Raw genomic sequence first — 11,240 nt, 5'->3', positions numbered from 1 at the left:
CATTTTACTTCTGGTTCATTATTACTACCTTAGAAGTATTTAACTGATATACAGATAGAATTTGATTATAATAAGATAGAAGGGATGTAGTCTGATTTTGTGGATTAGATACTGAATTTGCAATCAGAAAGTTGTAGATTCAAATGCTATGTTTGACACTTCAAAACTGTGTCATACAAGGCAAGTGAACCATAGAGAGGTTGATAAGTCTAAGTGGTTTGGGATGTAATTCAGTGAGCAAAAACCCTGTAGCAAAGTTTTTGATAAGTCTAAAGACTCAATTATTAAGGTAATGTCTTATTACTTGACAGAATCTTCTGGGAAAACCGAAAAGCATTTTGGTAGAAGTTAGGTATAAAAAACATCTCACATCCTATAATATGATAAACTCCAAATGGATATGTGATTTAGGCATAAAGAGCAATATCATAATTAAATTAGAGGAATAAAGAAGAAAGCATGGCCCTATGGATAGGGGAAGAGTCCATGATTAAAAAAGCCCACAGAAAATAAAGTGGACAATTTTGATTACATAAAATTTAAAAGGGTTTGGTGGAAACAGAAGTGATTCAGTCAAAAATGAGGAAGAAAATGTTATTAGAAAAATTCTTTGAATCAAGTTTCTCTGATATAAATCTGAGATCTAAGATATAGGATGAATTGGTTGAAATTTAAAAGAGCCATTCACCATATAATAGGTGGTCAAAAGGTATGTTTTCAAAGGAAGAAATTCAATCTAACAACAAACATATGAAAAGACACTCAAAGTTTTACCTCATACTATCAGATTGGCAAAGCAAACAAAATAGAAAAAGGACAATTGTTTGGGAGGAGGCACCATGATAATAAAATATTAATACAGTATTGGTAGAGCTATGAATTGGTCTGACTATCTTGAAAGAAATTAGGAAACATCAATAAGCTGTGCATACTTTTTAACCCAGTGTGTAGCACAGTGTCTAGCTCATAGCAGTAGATTAATAAATGCTTTGTTGACTTGACCCAGCTGTACTGCTTGGTTACTATCAACATCACAGGAAAAATCCACATGTACAGATTTATTTATACTAACTAGTATTGCTATTTTTTTTGTAGTGGGAAAGAACTAGAATCTAACGGCATACTCATCTACTAGGGAATGGCTAGACAAATTAGACAAATTAGAGTATAGGAAATATAATGGCTATGCAAGCGCTGTAGAAATTGGTGAAATGGATTGCTTTAGAGACACCTGGAAAAATAAATGAACTGAAGAAAAGCGAAGTGAGCAGAATCAGAACAATTCATACATTAAGATTATAAAGAAAAAATATCTTTGAAAGCTCTCTGATCAATGCAAGAACTTATGACCTTGATTCTAGAAGACTAAAGATGGTGTTGGTAAGCTACTTCTTGAGAGAAGCGATAGACTTTTGATGTAGAATGAGACACTTTTTTTTTAACACAATGTGGCGATTTGTTTTGTTTGATTATACATATTTATTATAATGGCTATGTTTATCTTTTTTTCTAAGAGGGAGATGGAAAGGCCTAACTGGAAGAGATAGAGTTGCCCCCCCCCCCAAATAATGGAATGTACATAGTGTGGTAAGGTGTGCAAAGCTTGCAGATATTACCTCATTTAATCCTTGCCACAAACTTGGGAGGCAGGTGCTATTATATTTATTTTATAGAAGAGGAAACTGAGGTAGGCAGAAGTAAAGTCTGAGTCCAGACGAGGACTTGGGCAGTCCTGACTCCAAGACAGTACTCTATCTAAGATGCCACGTGGCTGTCTCGAAAAGAGCCATGAAAGCAACATTTTTTAAACAACAGAGAAGAGACCAGAGGCAGCCCAGGAAGCAGCACAGACGAGCAGGGCAGTTTGGAAAGCTGCAGGTTCAACTTATGTTCTACGTGACAGGGACCTGTCGCTTCGTGTACATCTTTAAACACAGATCCTCTTTTTCTGTTCTACTACGAGTGTGGAATTACCCGTTTTATTTGGCATTGAGTTCAGAATGTAAAAAAAAAAAAAGAAAAAGAAAAGGAAAAACCATCCTCTATGTAGCATTTCTCTATAGTGAGGGAAAGAATTCTTCTAGTCTGCAAAAGAAAACGACCTTAGAAGCTGCAGCTCCATCCAAGATGCGGGAGCAATCCCGTATGATAAACTTTTGTTAAACGCCCACTATAGCCAGGCGCTGTTCTCAGTGTTGAGGATACAAGAGACAAAAGTCCCTAACGTCCATGAGATTACACTCTAAGGGGAGAGACCCCATGCAGAGAAATCTCAGCGAGACAGTCCACACGCGGAAGAAATCCTGATCAGAGGGAAGGGACCGCACTCTAGAGGGGTTGGGCAAGGTTTCCTGTCGGGGGTGGGTCTCCAGGGGCCCGGAAAGGAGCGAGTTCCGGTCCGAGCTGGGAGCGCTTGGGCACCTGCCTCCCTGGAGAAGCGCGGCCCCTCCTCCCCTGTGCAGCGGGGAGCACGAGGGCACCGCGAGGGCACCGCAAAGGGGGGAGGCGCGTCCTGCAGGCACGTGCCCGCACACGTCACACGCACTCACACGCACACTCACACGCGCACGCTCTACATCGCGCACGCTCTACATCGCTTGCCCTTAGAACGGCGATTGCACACACAGGCTCTCACGAAAGCTCGCGCAGTTAAGGACTAAGAAAGGGCGTCTGAACAGGCTCATTTCTACGGGGGCAGAAACCACAAAAGTGACCGCAGGCCAAGCCCCACCCCCTCCCACACGTTAGCCTTTTCTCACTTTCACCGAGACTTGTTTCCCCACCACGTTCAACGTTCCTCTGAAGTGAGCACGTGCTCTGGGTCATTGACGCACTGGATCATGGCTGCCGGGGGAGGGAAGGAAAACCTGGTCGTGCCAGGCCCAGCAGGGGGCGCTCTAGAGCCACTCCCCCCGCTGCCAGCCCCGCCCAATTCCGCCAGAATGAGCATGCTCAAGCCCCACCCCTGCCTTCTAGATTCCACACAATTCCACAGAATGAGGGCCAGTGCCTTGTCCCCTCATCAAGGCCCTGCCCAATATCCAACTTCCACCAAGGCCACGCCCCGCCCAGACTCTGCTCAATTCCTAAGAATGACAGTCGGCCCCCCTCAACTTCCCATCTCTAACAGACTAACACCCGCCCCCTAGGCTCCGCCCAATAAGCAATTATTTACCCTGGCGCCCCACCCCCTCACCCAAGCCCCGCCCCATCCATGTCCCAACACACAAACTGAAGCCCATTCTCTCCCCATCAAACTCCCCAGCAGTTGCTGGACCTTCCAGCTGTGTGAAAGTACTCGTCTGGTGAGCTGTGGATTGGGTGGCCCTGCAAACAAGGCTCACTTCCGGGATAAAGCTTTGGGGGCCCAGAAGCAAGATGCATTTCCGGGAGGGTGGGACAACGGCGCAGAGACAACAAAAGTATTTTCGTGGGCTAACCCTGTTCCTTGATTCACTAGGCTTTCTTTAGAGGGGAAGACGGGGTTCTCGTCAGACCCCTGTGCCATTTCCCGACATCCCCCTGCGTTCCCAGTGCCATTTCCCGACATCCCCCTGCGTTCCCAGTGCCATTTCCCGACATCCCCCTGCGTTCCCAGTGCCATTTCCCGACATCCCCCTGTGTACCCAGTGCCATTTCCCGACATCCCCCTGTGTACCCAGTGCCATTTCCCGACATCCCCCTGCGTTCCCAGTGCCATTTCCCGACATCCCTCTGCGTACCCAGTGCCATTTCCCGACATCCCCCTGTGTAATATCAGAGAAACTGATGCAAGCAGAGATTGGTTTTTAATCTTTAACGTGGAGAGTTTAAGCTAGCTGACTGGATAGGACTCTTGTCCAAAGCTTTCAGTGCAGGTAAGCCGAGGCAGGAAACTTAGATAGGGTTTTAGCTAACCAAGGTTTGCCAACAATACATAACCTGAGCAAGATACAAGTATCTTGTAGAGGAAACAAAGGCAGATAATGGGGCAAAGACATTGGGAGGAGTGACAAGCCATAATTCCAGGAACTGATCATAAATTAATCCTGACAGGATAGGGATCAAGATAAGAAGGTCCAGGGCAGGAGACAGTGAGGGGTAGGGCAATACTCAAAAGGAGGGGGAATTATCCTAGCAAGGATTGGGATAATGCACTTGGAGTTTGTGACACAATGGTATGTAAAGATGGTCAAAGCTTCAAGGTTTTTCTGTGCTCTTTTTTAAAACTCAGTTTCCAGTCCTAATGGCAAGGAAGGGGTGGCTTTAATTTTTTTATCCAGCACTCAACACCTGGACCTCAACCTTCCCTTCTGTAAAATGAGTGGATTGCACTAGATAACCTGGAAGGATCCTCCTAACCTGGGGTGTGCTGGTGAATGTTTTAACAACTGGCCCTTGGGAGTTGCAGGACCGGATGTAGACAGGATGCTCCTTTAAGTGTAATCCGAATTATTATTAACCGGTTCTCCTGTCTAGACAGTCCACGTGACCAGGCACCAAGCCCTGATTTGCATGATTTGCAGATTCTCAGTGAGGTGCCAGTGCTTACACTAAAATCTTAACAAGGACCCTTTTTTTTTTTTAATTATTATTATAGTAACTTTTTATTGACAGAATCCATGCCAGGGTAATTTTTTTTACAACATTATCCCTTGCACTCACTTCTGTTCCGATTTTTCCCTCCCACCCTCCACCCCCTCCCCTAGATGGCAAGCAGTCCTATATATGTTGAATATGTCCTAGTATATCCTAGATACAATGTATGTGTGCAGATCCAAACAGTTTTCTTGTTGCACTTGTTTTCTTGTTGAATTGGATTCAGAAGGTAGAAATAACGCAGGAAGAAAAACAAAAATGCAAACAGTTTACATTCATTTCCCAGTGTTTTTTCTTTGGGTGTAGCTGCTTCTGTCCATCATTGATCAATTGAAACTGAATTAGGTCTCTTTGTCAAAGAAATCCGCTTCCATCAAATTACATCTTCATACATTATCATTGACGTATATAATGATCTCTTGGTTCTTCTTAACAAGGACTCTTGCAAGCCACTGAAAGGTCACCTACGGTTCAATCAGGAATTATTGGGCATCTACTGCATACATTCCCAATACAAAGACAAATGAAACTGCCTTTGCCAGGGACAGCATCCTCCTGGAAAGATGAAACAATATACCTTACATTTATATTTTTTATTTTATTTTTATATTTTATATTTATTTTATTTATATTTATAAATATTTTATATTTATACTATGTGTCAGGCATTTTACCGTTACTATCTCTTTTAATTTTTCATGACCACCCTGGGAAGGAAGTGCTGATATCCTCATTTTATAGATGGGAAAACAGTTGAGCTCTCTGCCAAAATAGTTTGCTTGAGGGTGGCCACTGAGCCTGCTGCAGCTTCTTGTCAAGTGGAAAGCAGCCCTGCAGTTTTAATTTTTTAATTCAATAGAGAGTGGGAACATATTCCTGGCCTGATCTCCAACTGAATGAGACCACCCAACTCCCTGAGGATGGGCCTCTTTCAGAGGAGAGTTTGAGACTCAGGAACTTCCCTTGAAAAAACGGACAAAGCCTCAAGGCTCCCCAAAAGTCAAAGGGGATACAATTTACATCATCCCCCCCACCCCCAAGCTCAGTTAGAACTAAGGCCTTTCTGCCTTAGAGAGGTGGCTGCTACGGCCCCTTTGATTGAAGAGGCCTCAAAACTAACTTTGGGACAGTCATTAGATGTTTTAACCCCCACCGGATTCAGAGCATTTTAGAAGCCAAAGGACATCAGTGGCTTGTGCAGTGGAAGGCTTACTAGATATCGGGCACTCCTGCTAGACACCCCCAACCTGACTCTCTGGGTATGCCATGTTCTTAACCCTGCCACTCTACTCCCAGACAACACTCAGTCAAGAGCCATTATTCATAATTGTGAGGAAGCTCTAGATTCTGTGTACTCCAGCTGACCTGACTTAAGGGAAATTCCACTTGACAATAGAGATGGGGAGTGGTTTACAGATGGGTCGAGCTTTCTTGAAAATGGGGAAAGAAAGGCAGGTTATTCTTAGTGAGCCTAAGTGGCATCCTGGAAGCTAAGCCACTGCCACTGAACTCATTGTCCTAACCATGTATACCAACTCCAAGTATGCTTTTCATGTTTTGCATACTCATGGGGCTATATGGAAAGAAAAAGGACACAGTTTACATCAGAATTACATGTAATAAAAAGCCAGAGGAAAAAAAGACCAAAAATTAATTGGAAACTAAATAATATTCTTCTAAAGAATGAGTGGGTGAATCAAGTAATCATAGACACAATTGATAATTTCATTCAAAATAATGAGAATTATGAAGCAACATATCAAAATCTATGTGATAAAGCCAAAGCAGTTCTTAGGAGAAGTTTTATATCTCTAGATGCTTATAGGCATAAAATAGAAAAAGAGAAGATCAATTAATTGATCATGCAATCAAAAAAGCTGGAAAAGAACGAACAAATTTTTCAACACTGATCCTTGCATAGCCTTAAATCCCAAATTTTCCCCTCCTTTCCCCACTCCCATATATAATCTAATATATGTTATACATGTTAAAATATATGTTAAATCCAATATATGTAAACATATTTGTACAATTTTGATGCTAATTCTTAAATAAAATATAAGCAAAGAGATTACAGCAAGTTATCTTCAGGATAATACACCATGACCAAGTAAGATTTATATCAGGAATGCAGGGCTAGTTCAATATTAGTAAAACTATTGGCATAATTGATTATATCAATAACCAAATTAACAAAAATCATGATTATCTCAATAGATACAGAAAAAGCATTTGACAAAATCTTACGCTCATTCCTATTAAAAACATTAGAAAGAATAGAAATAAACAAATTTTTCCTTAAAATGACCAATAGCATCTATTAAAAGCCATCAGCAAGCATCAGATGTAATGGGGATAAACTAGAACCTTTCCCAATAAGATCAGAGGTGAAACAAGATTGTTCACTATTATCATTCCTATTCAATATTGTATTAGAAATGTTACCTTTGTCAATAAGAGAAGAAAAAGAGATTAAAGGAATTAGAATAAAGGGGAAACCAAATTATCACGCCTTGCAGATGATTTGATGGTATATTTAAAGAATCCACTAAAAAAATTACTAGAAACTTATACCTTTACCAAAGTTGCAGAATACAAAACAAATCCACAGAAATCATCAGCATTTTTATATTTACTCACCAAGTCCAGCAGCAAAAGATACAAAGAGAAATTCCATTTAAAATAACTGTAGATAATATAAATCTTTGGGAGTCTACCTACTAAGGTAATGTCAAGAACTACATGAACATAATTACAAAATACTTTCCACACAAATAAAGTCAGATCTGATCTCTTGGAAAATATTAAGTGCTTATGGTTGAGTCTAGTGAATATAATAAAAATAACTATATTATCTAAATGAATCTACTTATTCAATGCCACACCAATCAAACTCCCAAGAAAGTGCTTCACAGAGCTAGGTAAAAAATTAACAAAATTCATCTGGTAAAGTGAAAGGTCAAGAATTTTAAAGGAATTAATGAAACAAAATGCAAATGAAAGTGGCCTAGCTATACCAGACCTAAAACTATATTATAATGCAGCAGTCCTCATTTGGTATTGGCTAAGAAACAGAGTAGTCAATCAGTGGAACAGGCTAGGTTCACAGGACAAAATATTCAATGATTACAGTAATCTAGTGTTTGACAAAACTAAAGACTCCAGATTTTGGGATAAGAACTCACTATTTGATAAAAACTACAAGGAAAATTGGAAACTATATGGCAGAAACTAGGCATTGACCTACACCTAACACCTATCCCAAGATAAGATTGAAATGTTAATGATTTAGACATAAAGAGTAATAAGCAAATTAGAAGAACAAAGGATAGTTTACCTCTCTGATCTGTGGAGAAAAAGGAATTTGTCACCAAAGAAGAACTTGAATACATTATTGAAAGCAAAATGGATAATTTTGATTATATTAAATTAAAAAGTCTTTGTACAAAAAACACAATCCAGATGAACTTAGAAGGGAAGCAATAAACTGAGAAAACATTTTACATTCAAGGGTTTTGATAAAGGCCTCATTTCTAAAATATATAGGAAATGGTCTCAAATTTATAAGAATTGAAGCCATTCTCCAATTGATGAATGGTAGAAGGAGATAAACAGGCAATTTCCAGATGAAGAAATTAAAACCATTTCTAGTCATATAAAAAGGGGTAGCAGAGGGTGAACTCTATTGGAAGAGCCATTGTTCTTTCGAGTTCTCAACTACTCTGAGACTTCTCTTTTTCCTTCTGGGTAAAACTGGGAGAGGGTAGACTAGAGGGAAGTACAGGTATCAAGGCCATTATATGAGAAATCTCCTGGTCTCCAGCTCCCTTGGCCTCCTCATCTGCTAATCTATTTCCCCTTGCCTCAGAAGAATTTCCCATCTACCACTCTTGAAGATCCATCTATAAACCAATTTACTCTCCCAGGCAATGGGGATTCTTGTGAATCCTTTTACTTTTGTTTGAAAATCAATTAACTCTAAACAACAATATTCCTCTGCAGGGTTGGTTCTGTTCCAGGCTACAGGAGGCAGGATTAAGATTATCAACATTCTGGAATCTGTGAGCCATCTCCCAGCCATTTGATCTAATATTGTTCTTACTTGATGTGGGACACTTACTATAACACTGCCTCCAAAGGTGAGCTTTTTACTCTCTTCTACCAATAGAGTTGTAGCAGCTACTGCTTGTACACAGGTCAGCCATCCTTTGGCTGCTGAATCTAATACTTTAGAAAGGAAAGCCACTAGTCAGGGGCAAAGGATCAGCAATGCAACATGGGCAGTTGATCCTATAAGCCTCCTTCCCTTCACCTGGAGTGAGTTCCCCTTCATTTCATTTTCTCTGCATATTTAATGGGGAATTGTTTGGGTGTCAAAAGTTCTCTTTCAATATAGTTCCCCCTGCCCCATCATGATCATGCAAAACATGAAAAACGCATCTAAGGACAATATAGATCTTTGATAAGTAAGTCAGGGCCCTAGGATTGGGGTTCCAGAGATAGCTTGCCCTGCCTTCCATCAACATACTTTGTAAAAGGCTCTAGGCCTAAACCTTAGCCTAATCAGTGTATGATGAGATTCCCAGCTTTCTCTCAAAGAACAAAAGGCAAAGTGGGAGTGGCCTCAAGCACTTGGGCAAAGTAAGCCTTTAGATAAAGAAACTCTAGCCCCAGGAAGTAAAAAGGTTAAAAGATTAAGAGCAGCAACCAAAATCTGGGCCTCAAATTAAAATATCTATTTAAGGCAATTTTACTTCAGGTAACTGTCCTTAAGTTTTAACCATTCCACCTCATGACCTATGCAGTCATTTCTATAGCAGGTACAATACTTGGCTTACTGTCCCTTTTTTTTCAATTCCTGCCCTTACATTGGGGGAATTTCACACATTAAAAAACAACAACAACAACAAAAAAACATTAAACTGTTAGATAATGAAATCATGCAGATATTTTTGAAAATATTTATCATTGTAAATATAATTGGGGATGGGGTAGAAGAAGTTTAACCAGGTTTTACTTGAATCCAAAACAGCCCCCCTTCCCCAAAGCCAATAACATATTAACACTTTGTCATTTCTTTTCCATACTATCCTCTTAACAAATGCAGATTTGTTTTCAATGTACTGACTAACATGCAGCAGCTCTTCCTCCATTCTAAGAGATGCAAATTCTAAAGAATCTAACATTACCAAGATACTGGTTTTAGAACAATGTATATTAGGGTTTAAAATGCCCTGGAAGAATGGAATGAAAGAAATAAGAAAGGAAGGACAGCGAGATGGTAGGAAGCAGAGGGAAGGAGAAAGGAAGACAAGAAGGAAAGAAGAAAGGAAGAAAAAGAAAGAAGGAGGGAAGGAAGGGTTGATAATGGATTAAAGGAGACAAAAAATCAGTATATCTGCCTTCTGTGCTACTAATGCAGGAATTCTCTGAAGTATAAGATTATGAAGTGAAATTACTTTTTAATCCCTGTACACAGTTAGGTACTATTTGTGGCTTTATTTCTCCTAAGTAAGCAAACATGTATACATGGGAGTATAGTTAGGACTGAACTTAAGATGGCCATAGGCAATAAGTATTATAAAAACAAATATCACAGGCAACAGGGTTCATCACATAGTGATCTTTATCAAGTTAGGCTAGTTTGTTTTTCAAAACTGAGAGGTGCTATGAATCAGTCTGAATTGATTGCTTGCCATAGCAGGGAAAGTTCTGATTCAGCATGCAGTATGTCAGTTCTTGGTTTAGCATGGCAATATTGCAAGAAACTTCCAAAGCATGAATACTGCAAGAAACTTATGATAGGCCCAGCAAGGAAAACTGTTTTCTCTGATTCCCAGATCAAGCAGCCTCTTCTGGATCATAATGAAGCCTGAGCAAGTCAAGATGATACAAGGTGATTACGTTTTCACATCCCCAAATCCAAAGGCTGATATTTCTCATTATTTCAAACTGGCATCTTTTTGCCCTGACCATCTGTTAAAATATCTTCTGTTTCAATGCTTTTTGGTCATTCCACATGCTTAGAGACCCCCATGTTGTTCAATATTTGCCCAGGCTTTTTAGGAATTAAAGATCACCTTTAACCAATTGAGCTTTTTAGGCTTTTCTTTTGAAAACCTCATTTTTCCTTTCTATAATAAAGATAAATGAAATAAATCTTCCTTTTATAATTGGTGTTATTTGTATCAAAATACTGAAGAGGTAAAATTCATTTACAGGTTTAAAAAGTTGGGATTTTTCAAGATTTATATTAATATCTTTTTCAGAATTATATCTGTGACCAATACGAAATTCAATAAAGGCAGATCCTTCAGTTGTATCATTTTGAAGAAATGACATGCATTGTGAATGGGGGATGGAGGTAAAGTGAATTCATAGATGGTTGGGCCTTCTCCAGGTGCATAAAGCTCAAACTTTGGGCACTTCCTGTTCGTCTGGCCAGGCTTCTCCTTTCTTGTTCCTTGGGTAGTAACAAGGAACTTGGACTAAGTCCCCATTGTCAATGATCATGTTGATGTTAACTCAGTCATTCAGTCAATAAACATTTATTAAGATCCAACTACGTACCAGGTGCCATGCTAAGCATTGAAAATACAAAGAAAGGCAAGAGACAATTGCTGCTCTCAAAGACCCCATAGTCCAATAGGAAAAACCAATGC

General features: G+C 39.8%; 1 long non-coding RNA gene across 1 annotated transcript; it reads left to right on the top strand.

Moving 5' to 3' along the window:
• The first annotated feature begins 2,972 nt into the window (after positions 1-2,972).
• LOC116421334 lies at positions 2,973-10,692 on the top strand. Its single transcript, XR_004231657.1, has 3 exons — positions 2,973-3,857; positions 8,581-8,717; positions 10,419-10,692. It is a non-coding gene; the product is annotated as an uncharacterized LOC116421334 (long non-coding RNA).
• The last annotated feature ends 548 nt before the right edge of the window (positions 10,693-11,240 follow it).

This window comes from Sarcophilus harrisii, chromosome 2, assembly GCF_902635505.1.
Source record: "Sarcophilus harrisii chromosome 2, mSarHar1.11, whole genome shotgun sequence".
NCBI lineage: Eukaryota > Metazoa > Chordata > Mammalia > Dasyuromorphia > Dasyuridae > Sarcophilus > Sarcophilus harrisii.
The sequence above is the reverse complement of the archived record's forward strand: the minus strand, read 5'-3'. Positions and strand labels throughout refer to the sequence as shown.